At 43.8% G+C, this 19,084-nt stretch overlaps 1 long non-coding RNA gene across 3 annotated transcripts in view; it reads right to left on the reverse strand.

Moving 5' to 3' along the window:
* Positions 1 to 19,084, reverse strand: part of LOC125333795 — a 176,121-nt gene that overhangs the window by 95,419 nt on the left and 61,618 nt on the right. For 2 of the 3 annotated variants that reach the window (XR_007206968.1, XR_007206970.1), the window contains exon 3: positions 3,611 to 3,759. The exons of the other annotated variant lie outside the window; for it this stretch is intronic. This is a non-coding gene — a long non-coding RNA (uncharacterized LOC125333795). The remainder of the gene's footprint in view (positions 1 to 3,610; positions 3,760 to 19,084) is intronic. 3 annotated transcript variants of the gene reach the window in all.

Raw genomic sequence — 19,084 nt, forward strand, 5'->3', positions numbered from 1 at the left:
CTCTTCCAGTCATCCTTCTTTCCCCCTCAAGGGATTCCTGTCAGTTCCAGGAAATTCTCATCAGGACAAATTTTGAGCAGCCTGTTGTGACAAGATCACTTTGAGTGCTGTGTGCCCAGCGCCAGCGATGCTCTGGATCAGGGCTGGCTATGGCTCCTGCCTCGCTCCAACCTCCCTGGGTACAGAAACATTTCAGCCAGCCATGGAAATCACGATACAAACTCTCCATCCCTGGGAGCAGATGGGGCAAAACCACACAACTGCTGCAAAACCTATGCCTAAAACTAGCTCCCCTGAAGAGGGAAGTGCATAATTTATGATGGTTCCTGGCAGACTCAGGGAATGATTTTCAGTGAATGGAAAAAAAGGTCATTTATTTCTCCACTGTTGTAATATTTTAATTCAGTATTTATTGCCCCAAAAAGTATTGTTTAGAAATTTGTGGTACATTTCAATTCAACATTATATAAATATACTTGATTTTATTTTGGAGCCAGAGTATGGGAGCATCAATAAAAATTAAAATTGCACTTAAAGACCTAAAATAAAATGTAGCTTTATATTTTGGGTGAAATCAAATATTTCAGAGAGACCAAACCAAGTATTTCTGAACAGGTTTCACCATCACCTCCAAAAAAATTCTGTTATCAGCATAAGATTCTCCTTCATTCTTCTCACTCAAAACTAAAAATTTGTCACTTCTAACCACTCTCTGTTAGATAGTGTCTTATCGTCCCCTTTCCATAAATACTTAATTGAAAGAGGCATGAATTTCTTGGTAGCACAGCAGTTTGGAGAACAAGAAAACTATGAAACACTGATTTAGAAACAACCCTGCAGGAAGATTTTCTGAGCTGATACCACCATAGGATGGTAGAAAAATGGTGAACATGCAGAAAAAAAAAAAAAAAAAAAAAAAAGGCAAGATAAAAAATTCACAGGAAGAAACCCCAAAACTGTGCAAGAGCTTTAAAAATTCAAAACATTTTGACTATATGCTTGGACCCAAGGGGATGTTCTAAGAAGAAATGCATCTGAACGGGTCATTCAGAATGTCCTCATGAGAGCAATTCCACATTGTGGAACATTTTGTATTCTTTTGCCAGAATGCTGATTTGTATGTGACCTGTACACTGAGCAGCAAAACTTTTACACCACCTTTCGTTCTATCTCAAGACAGGAATGGATAGCAAGTTTGAATGGTTAGCTATAATGTCAACACATTTTTAATAAAATATTCCTTGCCTCATGACTCCACATCATCACAGTTCCATTAGCCTAAGCCACTTGTAATAAACTAGTATGCAGAATGATTTCCAGGGACTTGCAGCTAAAGAAATAATAAGCAGTTTCTCTTTCTTTATTTCTTTCTCCCTCTCCTTCTTTCCTTCTTTCTCTCCTTTCTTTCTTTCCCTCTCTAAATGATAGATGGATTAACAGACAGACAGACATCCACCCTGGAATTTCCTGAGCAGATCAAAGCAGGTCTCACCACAAGCTGGTAGATGGCTTCCATATTCAGGATATAATTGTGTTTGTGCCTTGTGCAAATAGAAACTCTTGCACTTCTCTGGTCATGATGGAAATTAATTTTATTGAGGGCTTCTTCCCTCCACACTGGGAACCTTGTCCTAAGCTCAGAGGACAGACATAAAGGAGAGTCTCCATGCAGGGTGGTCATGCTGATGTTGATACAGCTCCCAGAGGGTGTTATTTCCTTGTTCTCCAGGGCTGGATGAGCAATTGGATCATTTTATTTGTGGGTCAGCCCTGAAGTTACCATCACAAGCCTTCATAACTGGGCAGTTCTCTAGCCACGAGGGAAGGAATGATTTTCATTCTAGCAGCTGCGCTGATAGGAAAGGCGCTGGGAATGGAACGTGTAACCTAACAGGCAACCAGTCACTCCCTCTGCCTCCCTCCCTGGCGGTGGCACAAAGTCATCTTGGCAGGCTGGAGGCTGCTGCAAGCGAAGAACTATTTGTGTGAGCACTGCAGAGATTAGATGTCATGACCAAAATGCCAGGGGGAACAGCAGACTGCAACCGAAGCACCCAACCGAGCCATGAGTAGATGGACCAGCCCTGGGATAACAAGGAGATGCTGCACGCTTCTTCTGAGTGAAGTGACAGAGCAGCACAGGAAAAACCCTGAGCAGCATTTTCCTGATGTGCAGTTGCCTCTAACCAGCACTGTCAGTCTCTGAGTGCCTTGAGCCAAGCAGCAGCACTTGTCCTGCTCCTTCGGCTGCTCTGTGTCCCACCCCAATGACGCAGAATGCGCCAGTCAAGAGTGGAGAAGCATCATGGTTGCCTAGGCAATGCCTTTGCCATGAACAATAAATAAAATAAAAGACAATGGCTTGGGTTAGCAGCACCCAGGGGTCTGGGTAACTCTCACCACTGCAATTCCTCCCTATGGAAAAGCCAGCTCCTCGCTCCACACATGGATACGTACACAAACACTGGTGCATTCCTTCTGCCTTTCACTGCGGGGAACTGCCTCCTCCAGCTCACTCCATGTCAAACAGCAACAGAGGGAGAAGAAAACACATCCAAAACCACATTCAGCCAAGCCCACTCCTTCCTACCTCTTCACAAATGACTGCCAAACCGTGGGAGGCATCCAAGACTCCTAAGAGACAAGGAGTTCAAGCCCCCGGCATTGTGAACCACTGCAGTGAAACCTCTCATTTAAATGTGCTGGGAAATAGTGTTATAAACACGAACAAAAGCAAAACGCCGGACACCAGCCCACCACCCCGTTCAGAGTGGGTTTCTGTCAAAGGAAGACGCTGCAGGCTGGCACTCGCTGCGGGCAGGCAGCCACCGCCTGGCCAAGCGTGATGGCGTGGCTCGTTTTTCACTCTGACACCACTGCAGGCTCCACAAGGCTCCTTGACTTGCAAGGTGATCAGAATATTGAGTACGGTACTGCAGTAGCGAGCCTGGCACCCAGCACGGCAGTGGAGCGACTCCCGCCCTCCTTCCCCGCCCCTTTCCCGCTTGCATGCAAGGAAAGAAGGAAAAAGAAGGAAGAACAAAACCCCCACAACAATGAGATTCCAGGCATCCAGCACCCCCTCATACATCTTCGGGAAGGGACCTTGGCTCCATTGTTTGCGGTCCTTCAACTAATTTCTCACATGCCAGAATGTCCGTGGGTCTCGTCCCCATGCACAGCCCCCTTTTTAACATGCATACTTCTGCCGTGGAAGTGTAACCCTGGCAGTAATTGCCATGATGGTCCTGCTGCAGGGACACTGCGGTCCTCCTCTGCCTGTTACTATGCACATAAAATTCCTTGAAGGAGTAATAAGTCACCGTCCACCTCCCATGATGCAGCCCATGGCTTGGAACAGCTGCCAGGGTCAGCTCCTGTGGATGGACCCAGCCATGTCCTCCTCAGCCCGTTCACCCTCAAACCCTTAGCACCCGTTTATGAGATGGGAACAGCACTGGCCTGACTGACAGCCTGATGTCCCACCTAAAATCTGAAGCCACTCCTAACTGATACAAACAGAAACCCACGGAGGCTGAGTTTTAGTCAGGGAAAAGTTGCAGACCTGAATCTCCAAGGGCATGGATTAATGAGTTGCCACCAAACACACCTGATAGGCACAACATCTGTGAACTTGTGGCTTGCCATACTCCTTGTGCTGATCTTTGCTCAGCTGCATCCCCCCCGGCTCTGTCCTTGGGTCTCTTGGATAATTTCTCCAGTCCCATCTTCCCAGCTTCATTCCTGCCTGTAGCTTTCCTGCAATGAAGAGTGAGTCATCAAAAACACCTTCAGAAAACTTCTCTTTCACTCGTGAGCTTCTTTACCTCATCCAGCTGGGCAGGTTGCACACAGAACAAATTATTGTTGCTATTTCTGAGAGCACTTAAGAACTCATGTCATAGATTGAGCGTGGGAGAGTCAGTCCTAAAAAAGTTAAAGGGCCAATGGCATATTTTCATTGTAGTTCTGAGACGCAGAAGCATCCCATGTGATCAAATATCTATAGGATGCTTAAGCATAGTCCCCATTCATCTTAGTTCATTTTATTTATTTATTTAAACTAAGTAAGATGTCTCTGAAAAGCATTTAAATTTACATAAATATTGTGGAGAAAGAAATTTCATGCTGCTACCTGACTAATCAGTTACACACTTAGCAAAACCAGGAGCAACAGCGCAGCGGAGGTGGGGTTCTCTCTCCCTCCCACTTGCATTACTTCTTCTGGATAACTCCTTATTGATCAGCTGAATGACACAGCAGAAATTTCAATTTCAAATTTAAAAAAAAAAAATTCATTTGCTGATTCAGTTTTAGAAAATGTTTGCAATAGGTTTCAATGTCAAAAAGGCACCGTTTCATTGACCAGATCTGACTCGAGAATACAAAACTAATGCACCCTGTTGTTATTCCTTCCAGTGGCAAATGACTTCTACAATAATTAAGCCTGGGAAAATAGATTATTGTTATAAATATCTGATAACAGATATTCTGAACTCATGAATGTCTCTCTGATGTGAGATGGGGATTGACAACATAATCAGCTCTCTTGCCACTCTGCCTTCCTGCAGCAAAAAGTGTATCTCTGTGCACTCCTGCTCTCCTCCTTGCCCCAGTCCTCCCCACCTTTGGAGTTGCTCAGGAGAGCTCAGTGCTGCCTGTGGTGAATCAAAATGTGTTATCATTAGGCTGAATGTGTTACTGAGTTAATTAAATGTCACACTTTTGATAACATTAATTAGAAGCATTTCAGACTCATCTGAACACACACCCTTCACAAAACCTGAGAAATAAGTGCTGATGTTTTCATCTCAGTAGATTTTATTGATGGAAACCCTTCATCCATTCATTCATTACTAATATTCAATGCATTTTTTACACTGTAAGGCAACAAGTTCTTTCTCTCTTTTTCATTCTGTACCAGACTGTAGGAAACACTTGTAACACTCAGCTGTGGCCCATGTTTGGAAGCTCAGGTTCCCAGGACAAGGTTGGACCCACACTTCTAGGACATGGCCTGTAGCAAGTTGAACTCTGCAAGTCAATGACAGCAACTTTAGGCTGTGGTTGTCCGTGGCCTGAGAGCTTCACAAAGTCATCATGGAGGTTGATGTTGTCCACGTTTGCATGGCTCAATCCTTTCCCTACTTAGCATGAATTCCAACCCCTTGGATTTGAAATAAGGGAAAGTTCTAAACCAAAGCAAATCTCAGCTCAAAAAATCCACACCTTATTAACTACAGACAACACAATTTTCCAAACCAGGTACTACACTGCCCCTAAATTCCCATATGCACTGCAGACCTTTTCTCACGCAAAATTGTGTTTCCCTTTAGCCCATCAATCATCTCTTATTTCACCTCCCCCACTGCAGGTTAATGCTCACCAGCACAGCCACCATCCCTGTTTCAGAAGCAATCTCAGTAATTTCCCCCCACAAACACAACCCCAAAACTGATTTGCCAGGCTTCACTTCAGGATGTCTCATGCTCCTTGGAGCCCCTGACATGGCTGTTTTCCTGTTACAGATTGGAGCAACACTTTGCACCTTATCAGAAATGTATTTAACCATTTATTACTGTGTAAGGGACATGACATAGCAGCTAAAGGACATCCTCCACAACACAGGATGGGTGGGCACTCTAAATGTGAATTGGTCATTTGTTTACTGGTAGCTGCTGGGCTGTTTCTCTATGCATCCACTTAAATGAGGTTTTCCTTGGTTTTTGAAACCTGCCTGGGTGAAGAACATACACAAATCACAGCTGATTGTTTCATTCTATGAAACAGAAATAAGGGTAGTAAAATTAGACAGAAACAACCTTCATTCTCTTCTCCATTCCAGCTGGCTGGAGCCTGAACTACAATGCACACTGGCAGTGGATTTTTTCACCAGAGCCCATCATCTTTTGTTTCTTCATCACCGTGACATTGTTAGTTCATTGTAGACCCTTTGTACTCTGCTTTATTGCTTTGTCTCAAAGCTCTGTCATACGTCTGACACCTGAGGTGTCCCACAGCAGCTTTCACTCGGCTTGACCTTGGCCTTAAAAAGATGTGGGGGAAGTCAGAGTCCCTGAAAGCTCTGGCTGAAGAGAGAGGAAAAGAGAAGAATAGAACCCTAAAGAGATGCTTATGGGATCTTTTATCAGGCAACTCTGTAAAACACTCCATTTGCTATTAAAATGATAAACTGGAGTAGCTTCCAGAGATAAGGACTATGACAAAATTCTGTTATTAAGTGCTACAGCTTTGTTCTTGGCAGTGGCACACACCAAAAGCAGTGTAGCTGTGATGAGGAACATGAGAGAATTTTCACTCAACTTGCTGCAAAAAGGAAGAAAGCAATGCAGACAATAAAATCACAAGTTCAGCAGATTCCTGCAGCATTTATAGGAGACTTTAGATTGCATGATGAAATTGTGATAAACAGTAGCAAAAAAGGTGTTGTATGAATAGAAAAATTAGAAGTTTTGCATTAAATTTGACAAAAATGTGATGGGTGGGAGACCATTCAGAAAGATTCATGCAGCCTGAAAATGCATCCAAACAGCTGAGGATGAGGATTTCATTGTTCCTACATGTCTTCAGAGCATCTCTGGGTCCAGGGAAAGATAGAAAGATTTTTTTCTTAACTGAGAGAAAATTCCCAGGGAAAGGAGAAACTTGAAATTTATACTCTTATCATTGAAAGAATGGCCATATGGGTCAAGTCAAACCAGCTTAGTGAAGTGTTTTGTGGCCAGCAGTTTTCCTTAGGAAATACTGGGAAAGAGTACAACAGCCCTGGCTCTGTACACATGGGCTTATTTAAGTTAAGAGAAGGAAGAACTTGTTAGAAAAAAATAGCTACAGCAAGTGGTTTTTTTAAGTAGAAAACACTAACTTTGTTCTAAAATCTTTTAATTAATGTATTCTATATCAGGACTAATGCACATATTTGAAATGAAGAAAAAAACTTACAAAAAGAGTCAAACAATAACTTGAAGGGAGGTCACTGCCCAAGGCTAGAAATATATTCAAAGACAGAAAGAAAGGTAAAGGAGTACATACAAAAAACATTAGATCTGCTTTTTACAAGAGCAATTACCCACTAAAATTGTTTGTCTACAGCTTTGTGGAGGTGTCTTTCACTCAAAGTCTTTAAAGCAAAGTAGGATGATCACACAAAGGTTATGGGTCTTGTGCCAATGTAATGGAGTGCAAGTCTGCACTCTGTGAGCTGGCAAGATGAAAGAGTTGAGATGAAATGATTCACAATCACCTTCTAGCCTTAAAATATGTGATTCCCAGACTCTCTGCATTATAGGTTTTGTTGCCTTCCTGTTTTCTGGGTGGAGTGGAGCCATCTGAGCCACAAAACATCCCTGAGAAGATGGTGAGTCTCAAAGTCACTGCACTGCAACTTCCTCCTGGTTGTTGCTTTTTGCTTTTGTGTTTCTGCAAAGCCCAGCTGCTGCCTTGCTACTTTTCTCCACATTGGAGGAAAAATAATGAGGAATCTTCGGAGACCACAAACTCTCTTTTGTTTTCACTATAAGGTGTTTTCCCATAACTGCTCTGCATATAGCAATATCCCAGCATACCTGATGTTCTTTAGACAAATCGAAAACTGCAAACCAGATCTAGCAAATCAGAGGGACAGCTTGGTGGCAAAGGTGTAAAAGGAGCAGTCAGGAATGATGGGCACTTCTAGTGGAGGAGGGTGAACAGAAAATCCACTAGTATCAGGATTAGGACCAGTTTTAGTCAACACCACCTTGTTCAGTGCATTTGGTGACGAGTTTAGAAGCTCTTCCAGCTCTTCCTGCAATTCCCACAAACAAATTGCAGTACTTGGGGTGGGAATTGAGCTGTGTCCTTCTTCTGAAGGGTCTTCACGCCTTTGCAAAAAGCCGCAGCTGTGTTACTTGGAGAGGCACCATTTCCTTTTCTGCTTCTCTCCAAGTTAGGACGCCATTCTCAAAATGCTTGCACCAGTGGCTAGAGAAAGAGCAACTCTTCAAACATCAAGGAGTAAATAATGTTGTCAACATCAGCATCGTTTAGCTGCTGGTAGAAGACAGATTTATAGAAGTAGCAAAAATTGCTGGCATTAAGTAATGTGACTGCAGGCTGTTCTTGTTTGTATTGTTTGTGATCACAGAGCAGGCTCTTTCGCTGTGGGGCCTATAGCAGCAGAGATGATTGCAGCCCTCCGAAAAATATTGGATTCTCACTTTGGTAATACTCTTGTCTCAGGAGAGGCAAATTCACAGGCCTCCAGCAGCTTTGTACTGAACAAGATTTGCAATAAAGGGGATTTTTAAAGGGCACTGCAAAGACAGTAGTGGCGTATATTTGAGTGTGTTTGCAGGGAGTGCTTTTGAATAAGAGCATTAAATGCAATGGGAAGGTGTGGGGAGGACAAGGAAAGTGTTTCTCATAGCCTGGTCACAGGACCAGGCACCACTGGGTGACATTTCTTGACAGATCTTGCCCCACTGCCTCACAGTCATTGTTATTAGAGCCAGGCAAAATATCCCTGTTCAAAAGAAGATCATGCCAAACTGGATCCATTTTTTTACCTCACACCAGCCCTGAAGGGCCCCAGCACCAGCAACCTTTGAAATCCCTGTGAAAATTGTAAGGGTTTATTTGGTTCAGAGCACACTGTGCAGGAAGGAAAGAGGCAGAAATTGCAGCTTGTGAAGCCAATGTTTTACCTGGCCAACACAGCCTGGAATTGTTCAGAACTAGGTTTACTGGAAAGTTCACAAACCTTTCAACAAGCCTGGCACCAATAACCTGACAAGCCTGGCCTGAGGTCAGACTTCCACAGAAGAAACTGCCACAGCCCTCTCTGCTGTGGGTTATTAGAGGATCAGCCAGCCTTGGACTGGCACTGCTTAACTTAAAGCAGGGTTTAATTGGCAGTTAAGCAGTTTTACAAAAGAGGAGACAATCACAACAACCAGGAAAAGGAAAAGGTTGCCTTCTGAGGTGGCACAGCTGGTCCCCTCAGCACCAGTCAAGTGAAGGTACAGGGCCAAACCCAACCTTGCTCAGCCAGAACAGCCACAGCTGCTCACAGTGCTGGGGGTACCTGGCAGCTCAGAAAGGTGAGGGATGTGTCTGAAATAAGAGATTGATGTGCTTGAAAAGTCTCATTTTGACATTGTCCTCCCATGCCTGTCCTGCTAAACCTTTTATTATTATTATTATTATTATTATTATTATTATTATTATTATTACAGTTCTTCACTGCCTGTCTCAAGCACATGGCAGGAAAGACAAATGTCCAAGCTGGTATCTGGAACCAGAAAAGATTCAGAATGGCAGTAATAGAAATGAATGTTCTCACATCTTTCAGCACAGATAGCAAGGAAGCCTAAGCAAGCTGCTCCCATTACTGTCACCCTGTCAAGGCCAGACTCCACTGCTCAAGCTGGAAACACATTATTTGCACTGACAAATAGTGAGCTTGTGCAGTACATTTCTCTGAAATCACCAGCATGATTCACAACAGCTTCACAGTCTGGCCTCAGAAGATCAGTTGAAATGGCCTGTCCTATCCTTAATGTCTTCTGCAGCCTCTGTAAAAAAAAAAAGTACTGGGAAATGGTCTTTCAAGAACACTTCCCAGCTGTACAAACACCTCCAATCTACTCTGACCTTCACTGAAATCTCCCTCTCAGGGAAGGAAAATTATATCTTTTAATTTTTTCTAATGTTCTGGTTTATTGTTTTTGCTCCTTCTCATGCAATATAATTAAAATGATGTCCTCAGAGTTGGAGGATACTTACAATAAACAGCTTCTGTGGAAGCTGAACAACTCAGCTATGGTGCTTAATCAACTGGAGATGATGTTTATTGCTGCATATGCTCTGCTGCTGTGAAAACTAGCCCTTAAACACTCAGTTTCTAAACACGACAAAATATAAATCCAATAAGAACAAGTTAAGGCCCTTGACACACTGTAGGGAAGTGAAGGCAAGAAAGAAGGATTGTCTGTTGCACAATAGGAATAGGCTTAGGTCAGTTAATGCATTGTAAAATGAATTACTAGTGATAGATGAACCACAGGACACATAAAATGCTGATTTTCTTCCAGTAAGTGCCCATGTATAGAGCTCCTTAAAGCTGCAAATTTCCCTCTCATTCAGCTCTCCCAGCCTGGCTGCTCCAGAGCTCAGACAAAACCTGTGGGCTGCAACATAGCTCATGTGCCTCCCTATAGGCAGGCCCAAGAGGGCTATTCCAGAGGCTGAAGAACACATTTTAAATAAACATCAAGGGCAAAAGAGCAGCTGTTAGCAGCAGTGATAAATAATTGGGAAATATGCTGAGGGCCAAATGTTCAAGAGCCCTCAAGTACAAAATGAACCTGTCACTGTAATGAGCCTCACACTTTGCTACGAGAAAAGAAGACTGGAAGAGTTGATGCCCAGCTTTGCATCAACTCAAATGCAGAGAATCATTCGACTCTAAACCTTCTGAGGTCCTTCCTATTGTGTACAAACAATCCAATGTAATTTCCTGAGCTCCTTGGATTAGTCAGGATTATACAAACTCATCAGTGCTCCTGTGACGTTCTGCCTGCAGATCATGCCCAGCCTCATCCACTGGGGTAGAACTGGGCAGAATCACATGGCTGCAGGAAAGAGGGCAGTAAGGGGTCCCTGGAGCAGAGAACTGGAGAGCTGTCACCCACCAGCATGGGCTGTGTCCCTCTCACAGAGGGGGACCTTCTCAGCCTTTTGGTTAAAGTGTCTCCAAATCAGTAGCTCAGTTCTGAGCACACCAAGACTGCCTGGAAAAGGCCTGCAAAGCTCACCTGATCCACCAGTTCAGCACGGCTCCTATGTAATCAGCCCATTTTTACTGTTTGTATCATTCCAGGACACAGTTTTTATTTCTCCACTTTTATATACTTCTGTAGGAGCCCTTTAGCTGAATAAATTACATTATTAACAGCACTAATAGCAACAAAGCGACTGATTGGTAGGAATTTCATTTGGCATGCTAGAAATTACAGTTAGAGGTGTGTTTTCAATGTTGATAAATACAAGCAGAAGACTTCTGCTTCACTGGAGAAATAGATTCTTCCATTGCCTCCTCTTGTGACTGAGTATGAAATATTGCAAAATTATTTCTCTCTGCAATTTGCAGCCCAGCCCATGCACCTTGTCTCTTCCTTCAGCTCTGAAATACAAGCACAAAGCTTTTGTACTTTGACTTATCTCGCCTCTACCAAGCTCCTGCACACCTAGATATAGTGGCCCACTGTAAATCCTCTGGACTAAATTGTTGTGCATTAGAAAAATATAATACAAAGCAAAGAAGAGCATCTGATTTCTTTGGGTACCACAGAGGAATTAAATCACATATATAACACAAAATAAGCACCTGGTTAAGGATTGCCTGTTGTAAGACAGCAGTATAAACCTGCCAGAAGAATCAAAGCACTAATCATCAGATTTGATTTTCCCTAGCAGTGGGAAGGAACAAGTGCAGTCCTTCAAAAATCACACCAAAAAATAGTGGAACATTCCTAAGGACTCAGGCGTTAAGGACAAGTAACAGGTCTGTATTAGGAACACACACAGAGACTCCCCTTATCTTCTTTTCTTCTTTTTTTTTTTTAAGATGAGTTAAGACTGGTGAAAAAAACAGCTTGGGACCAAAACTCAGCACTCACATAGGTGAAAAGTATCTGTATAACATGAAGAGAAACAGCAGCATCAAACTGTCTGCAGCTTTTTTCCTAAAGCACCTAAAACACGGCGGAAAATGCTTTTTTTCTTTGTTTTCTTTCATTTTTTCCTTAGGAATTCATTAAAATCCTCTTTGTGTCCTGTCATATTTAAGGGTTCTCTAAGTCAGGAGCTGTATAGGCAGGCATGACTTTGGGACAGACACCTCTCAGACAGAGAGTAAAGTGAGCTCCCAGACAGCATTTTCTGAACTTGTCAGCGGAAGCGTTTGCAGCGGAAATTTTATTTCAAGAGCTGTCTGCATTCAATTAGGGAACAGAGGCAGAGCTGAGCCAGCCGAGGCCAGGAACGCAGCCCAATATTTTCAGCACTAAGTAGACAATGAGGCAGACTCGAGCACCAAAACAGTAAACAGTTTGTGAACCACATCAGGCACAAATAATCACAAGGGCCATGTGACTGTGTGTGGATAAATCATGACTGAAAGCTTGCACCGACAGCAAGGCAGAGATCTCTGCTCCTGCGAAATAACAGCCAGAAAGTCTCGCTGGAACCACAGAAACAATTTCTTCCTCTCCCAAAGCATCCTTGTCCTGCCAACCCACACAAGTTCCCTGCTGGGTATTATTTAAACTGGGAGTGCCAAAGGCTGTAAGGAATAGAGTTCTCTGAGTCCCATCCACCAGATCACATAAGCACAGGAGGATATTTAACCATTTTGAGTGATCACATGGGACTGGTCCATCTACCAGGATCAGCCCCTTGCAGACCTCAACACCGAGCCTCCTCTGAGTTTTTACTTTGAGTCACGTCCTGGTCCTGGTAGATGGAGCTGGAAATACCCCAGGAACTCTGATACTGGGTTTTCATTGGCTTATTCAGATATCAAAACTCCCCAACAAATCTGAAGTGCTGCCTTCTCAAACAAGATCACTGCCACCACATTATTGTGCCGTAATCCCCTAGGATGCCCACCAAAAGTAAAAATCCATTTCAGTCCATTTCACTGGGACATGAAAGAGTTTCCTCAAACTCACCCCATGTTCCTTCTCCTCCAGGCAGGCACTGATGAACTCTGAACAGGATTTTGCATGGAATGAAAGGAGAAAAAGATGTAAAGGCCTGATGGTTCTCTCTGAGAAAGGGTAACACAGGGAAACAAAGGACATGAAATAATAGAGAAGGGAGGGAAATTATAAGAGAAAAAGGCTTTATGATCCTAATAACAAAAATTCATAATCCACCCAGTCTTTTGTTTTGGCTCAGAAGGACATTTCCCCTGAGGGACATCCATCAGGAAAAAAATGAGATGCAGAAACAGAAAGGGAGGGGGGAAAATTACTGAAGAATGAGGAAAAGAAAACCTCCTTTTGGTCTGCAGTTTTCAGCAGAATACACTTCACACGTTTGTTACTAATTGTCATAGTATCGGGAAGCATTTCAGAAATATTTTTCAGTGAACAACAGCCTCTCTTCTGACAAATCTGCTGCAAATCCCATGGGTTCTGAAGGACTCCCATGGCCAGAGAGCTACAGTAAACCTTGGCATTCCCTCACTAAGCCTCCATGGGGTATTTAGCAGCCACTTGCATCTCTCCAGCAAACTAATGGCAAAGTTTTCCAGCAAGGATGGGGGTCAACCTACTCAACTTTCCAACTTTGATGTCATATTTTCTTCAGGCAAATGGATGGCAGTTCTGTGTCTGCTGGAGTTTTTGGCCAAAGGCTTGGAAATTTCATCTGTGGTAACAACAAAAGGTCCTGCATGTCTGGAAGCTTTGATAAGCAATTCACAGACTTTGTACACAACTGCTCTACTCAGCCTTTCTTCTCCCTCATGTCTCTTTCAAACTGCTTTACCACAGTTCCTCAAAGCTGCACTAAATAGGTGCCTTCCCAAGGCTTTTTGCATGAGAGCTGACTTCCCTAAAGATTTCTCCATGTGAAAGGCAGACACTCCCCTCTGAGCATCCTGCCCAGTTCGACTGACAGTGAAGACAACCCGGCTGCCATGCCCTGCTGCTGGCAGGAGCCCTGAAAATCAACCAAGTGTGTCATTCCGATCGACTTGAAAGTGAAAGTGCTGCTGTACAAGCCAACACCATTGGCCAGTAGCCACAACCAGCTGAAGCACACCAATGCTGTCTCTATCGACGAGTGATCCTGTTTATCCTCAGGGCCACGGGAAGCTGAAGAAGCCAAGAAATGAAATGACCTAAGACAGCCATGCTTGGATCTTTTTGTCAATATTGGCTTTTCCATATTGGCTTTTGTTCAGGTGCAGTGGATGGAAAGGTTTGGAGAGACACATACCAAATGAAATTAATTTTCTCAGTGATAGCCTGGCTCTGTTGAAGTTGCTGGGAATTTTGAAATTAAATTAATTGGGACCGGGATTTTGCTTTTCAGTTTCAGGTATGTCAGCATGTCTTCTGCGTTCTCTTCAGTCTATCTAAAGATGGACAAGCCAGTGAAAGATTTAATGTTTAGTTCAAATGGAGAGACACACATCTGAGTGCTCCTGCAATCCCCCCAGCCCTCCTGGGCCAAAGCTGACTGAAACAAATGTGCAGAATTTGACTCAAAACTATATAAACTTAATGCAAATTGCATTAAAAGATAAACTTCTACAATAAAGATATTCATTTGTTGCTTAAAAATGCCAGCACAAAGCCGTGCACAAGTTCTGATTGCTTATTAAATTTTAATTAAATTATGCTACTTAAAATGCTGCCTCAAGGGCACTGCTGGGGCTTCAAGCCCTCTGAAATTCCTGCCTTCAGTCCCACCTGCTCTGATCAGAGAGCATCCAACCAGAAATCAGCCCCTGATGCAGTTCTGCTAAAGACCAAAACACTATGAAGATGAGCACCTTCTGATTTGTGATTGCAGCTAAAATGAGACTATTATGGGCTGTTAAGCCTAGTTAATTTTCTCAGAATGCTGCAGAAAGGAGAGAAGTGAGGTCAGATTTCTCAAACGACTCCGTCTCCCAGGAAATGAGAGCTCAGCATCCTCTGTGGTCCCTGCAAGTGTGGTGTGCAGTGCAGGACTGCATTCCTGGATCACGAGCTCCAGCAGTCCAGCCTTGAATGGCAGCAGCTGACATCTTCTCCCACTGATGGGCCACTTCAGTACTTTACTTCAATATTCAGTGTGTGAATTCACATAATGATGATGGCCAGAATCATCTGGGACTTATGCTGAGCCCTAAAAGACACCATCATCTCACTTAATATAATCATCCAATTTCAGCTCAAACCTTTCTTCTCAACCTGCCAGTCAAAAAGAGCCCCTGTATCTCCACCCAGAAGGATCACATCCAGAAGAATCATGTTGGAGTGGGAACATGCCTATGGCATTGATTGTCTCCCTCCCACAATGCACTTGCTCAGATCCTCTGCTCCAACTAAATTTAACAAATGCTTCAGGGCACAACTGGTGCCAGCAAAAGAGGCCCATCAGCTATAAATGTTCCTGGGAATTCAAACTCCTGCTTATTCACTAATTGCACAGCTGGATCCAACCCAAAGATGTTTCCACCACAACTGAGAGAGCCAGTAAAGCAAATGGCCTGATGTTTTTCCAGCGAGATTTTGGATGCATGGTCCATGGCTTCCAAACACACAGTGGTGAAAGAAAAGTCTGACAGGTTTTGGTACCAGCACTTGCTGGTTTTATGAGGGAATGAGCATGATGAGGAGCAGGGAGAGGGAGAGATGGACCAGCTGGTTGGACCCAGGGTCAGGAGCACCCACAGCTGGACATGCTCCTCTCCCAGCTTCACTCTCCAATCTGCCTTGCGCATTTGACACGACTCTGTTCCAAGCTGACTCTCCTTCACATGAATTCATCTTCAGCCCTCAGTTGTCCAGTCCCTTGCCTGTGTCCACAGGTGCTTATATCATCAGAGACTGGATAAATTCCCTGCTTATAGGACTGCCACTGTGAGTATCAGGTAAATTAGTAAACTGGCTCTACATGAGCCATCTAATCAAACAAATACTGAGGTTTTATAAAGGCAACATCATGCTGAGGATTCCAAGATGTGACCTGAGCTATTTTCTGTTGGCAGATTAAAATTGAAGATTTTTTTCCCACGAAATGAGAATGTCAGTTATGTTAGAAAAAGAAAAATCTAAGAAACCATTCAATGGACTGTAATGAAGAGGAGCCAAGTGCAATCACTGTGATTGCACAAACTCCATCTTTGCCTCCTCAGAAAGAGCACTTAGAGACGAAAATATACACGAGAATACGTATTTTTATCTATGGAGCAAAGCACAGTTCAACACAGAGAGCCACGTAAAACAAACAGAGCATCGAATCCCTACCTGTGAATGTAACACCACACCCAACAGCAAGCCCATGAGTTTGCTGCCAAAATTGCTTCACGTGTTCTGTGCCTTTGCAGAGGAGGAAGGAGGGAATGGTGTTGCTAGAGCAGTGCAGACTGCTGCTTTTGGGAGCCCTGTGCTCCCACTGAATCCATGCCACAGCGAATGGAGAGCAGGAATGGAAGGAAAACCCATAAAATACTGTGTTCACAGGGGTCTCAGACTTGTCCCCAAAAGCACAAAAGCTGGGCCTGCAATGTGTGCACTGTGTATGAGGGAGGGCTTCTCACAGCAGTCACCTTCCAGCAGCCTTCCTTCACAAACCTCTGCTGAAAGATGTTTTGTAAAACCAGAAACATCATAAAAACTGTGTCAGGGGAAGGCTGCAAGAAGCGTACAAGAAAAGGAATTTGTACAGGCTCAGGGTACATTTTGTCTGCTTTAGACCTTTCCAAAAAGGAGAACAAGACATTAATCTAATTTACTCAGCCAGTTATATGAGGTTTATGCCTTCTTCATATCACCAGTCTGGCATAAAGCAACCAGAAGTGCACAGGTAAATCAATCCCATAATTTCCATTTCAGCTTTAACAAGTGATTTTACTGTTTCTAGGTGCTAAACATGTGTATCTGATGACTGCAATAGACATTATGCAGTGATGCATCCTGAATAGATACATGAATATTAAAGGTTGCTCTGTTCTGACAGCTTACTCTGGAGTTTGCCTTATGCTGGCTGAGATTTTCAGTTCTTCTTAAATGTAACTTGCATATCACTGTAAACTCTCTCCCTCCTTTTGACAGGGTGCCCTTGCAGATGGTAATTTCCTGAGGAGGGAAGAGGAGACTCACAATTCAACTTGGATTGGGTGTCCTGTGGCAAGACATTTTTACAGAACATAAATATGTATCACCAGATCTAAAGCTGAGGCCCCCTTCTTGTGGCATATTGTGAAAAACATGGGTGAATATTGCTGCTGTCTTCCTGGCCACAGGAGTGGGAAACTGGTCCCAAGGAAGCTGAAATCATGGGTGTTCAGGAGTCCAGCACAAAGAGATACCATTGGCAGAGAAAATACAAGACAGTGGCAGAAAAGAATCTGCTGTGGTGTTCTACCATAATACTCAGAGCAGGTGGAATAGCCAAAGCAAGTAACTCAGTGAAATTAACTATACAATAACATTAATTTTATCTGCACACAGCTGCATCAACACTCCTCAAACAGTGGGCTCATCTGACTGCAGAGTGCAAGAAAATTCCACTTGGATCTCATGTCTGGCATTTGCTGTCTTCCAAATTCCTTCAGAGAGCACCTCCTTATTATTCTGCCAATTCTCCTGGGGAATCACCACACCCCCAGTCCACCACAGTGCTTCATGGACAGCAGAGCCTGCAAACCACAGCTGTCTTCTCTCCACAGACCTCCAAACACCACCTTGTTCTTTGATACAAGTTAAAGATGCTCCCAGTTTACCTCATGGTAGGATGTATATGGGGGGATAAAGTCAACATCACACAAGGCACAGCTGCACATGGTGAGACAAAGCTCTGCTCTTATTTTACCACCAAGTCTGAGCATAGGTGGATGTATTTAATAATTTAATGAACCAGAAGAGATGAGAGAAGGGACAGAGGAGAGCTCAACCTCTGCCAGCTCATTTCTCATCCATCACCTGCAGCTCTCCCCACGGCTCAGACAAATTGTCCTGAGTGGAGATCCCAGCCAGAGCCACCCTCTCCAGTGTTTCCTCCAGCTATCTCAGCAGCAGATCTGCTCTCCACACTACAATTAAATCCTGGATCGTTTAGAGGAGAGCAGAGCATGGAAACAGATACAGATGAACATGGGCTGCTGCTTGCCCTGTGATGTAGCTATGGAGCTCTGCATTGTAATGGGGTGGGAAAAGACTTGTGACAAAATAACCCTGACATCCTGGCTCCTTGTTTTTGCTGGAAGCCAGCTCACTCCCTGCTCAAGTACTACTCTGCTCCCTAGGTCACTGACTGAAGAATTCCTGCCTGGGAGTTAAACATGTAATGCTTTTCCACAGGTGATAGAACTGGGTGGGAAAAATCCTCTGTTGAACCCACAGGATGCAGGCATCTCATGGCTAGAGATGCTTTTGAAAATGCTGGTCTACACCCAGAGAGACTTTCTTAATGGTTTTAATCTCTTTCCCTTTTGTTTTTCAGAAAAACAGACATGGAAGAAAAGAAGGAAGGAAACAGAAGCTGGAAGGCCTCCAAGTGGGAAGCTTTTGTGGGTTTATGACCTGACGGAATAAGGAATCCCTGCAAGAGGCAGAAGTAGAGACCTGGAGAGAGAGGCAGAAACCTGGTGGAGCCAGGAGAGAAGCAAATGAGCCTGTAAAAAGAGCAGAAGTTTGGAGAACAGCTCAGAGACCAGAGACCTGCATTTAGTACATTTTTTGTAGCTTGGTTTAAATTGGGTGTCTTGAGTCACCAAGACCTGTTGTCTTGGGGTGACTTTATGATGTGTATCCCCTATCGCTGCTCTATGCCCAGGAATCAGTCCTGTGCCTTTCTGTGCCTTTAAACTGAGCCCAAGAGGAGGGAGAGGAAAAAACCGAGCGAACTTTTCGAAACACTTGTTCAAGGACACAGAAACACACTCTTCTGCTTCTGCAGCAGCAAGAGCAGAGGAGGCACCCTGCTTGCTTTTCAGCCAGCTTTCAGCTCCTTTTCTCCAGAGGGAGATGGAGAGTTGAACTTTGTTTCCCTGGGACTTCAGTTTTCCCTTCTCTTCTGGACTGTTTCAACAACATCAGAACACACTGAGAGAATTTTCCCCCAGGGCCCCAGAGGTGGGCCCACACCGACCCAGCTCCGAGGAGGAGGAGAGAGAGACCACACCTGCAGAAGGACTCTGAAATTTTCACAGTTTCTCTTCACAGGGAGAGATTTTATTATTCAGCATTATTATCCTTTTCCTGTGTGTTTGTTAAATAAATAGGTATTTTATCTCTTTCACTTTCCTCCAAGGAATTTTTTTTTCCCTGAACCTGGTGGGGGAGGAATGGTTGTAACC

Source organism: Corvus hawaiiensis, chromosome 15 (genome assembly GCF_020740725.1).
Source record: "Corvus hawaiiensis isolate bCorHaw1 chromosome 15, bCorHaw1.pri.cur, whole genome shotgun sequence".
NCBI classification, from domain to species: domain Eukaryota; kingdom Metazoa; phylum Chordata; class Aves; order Passeriformes; family Corvidae; genus Corvus; species Corvus hawaiiensis.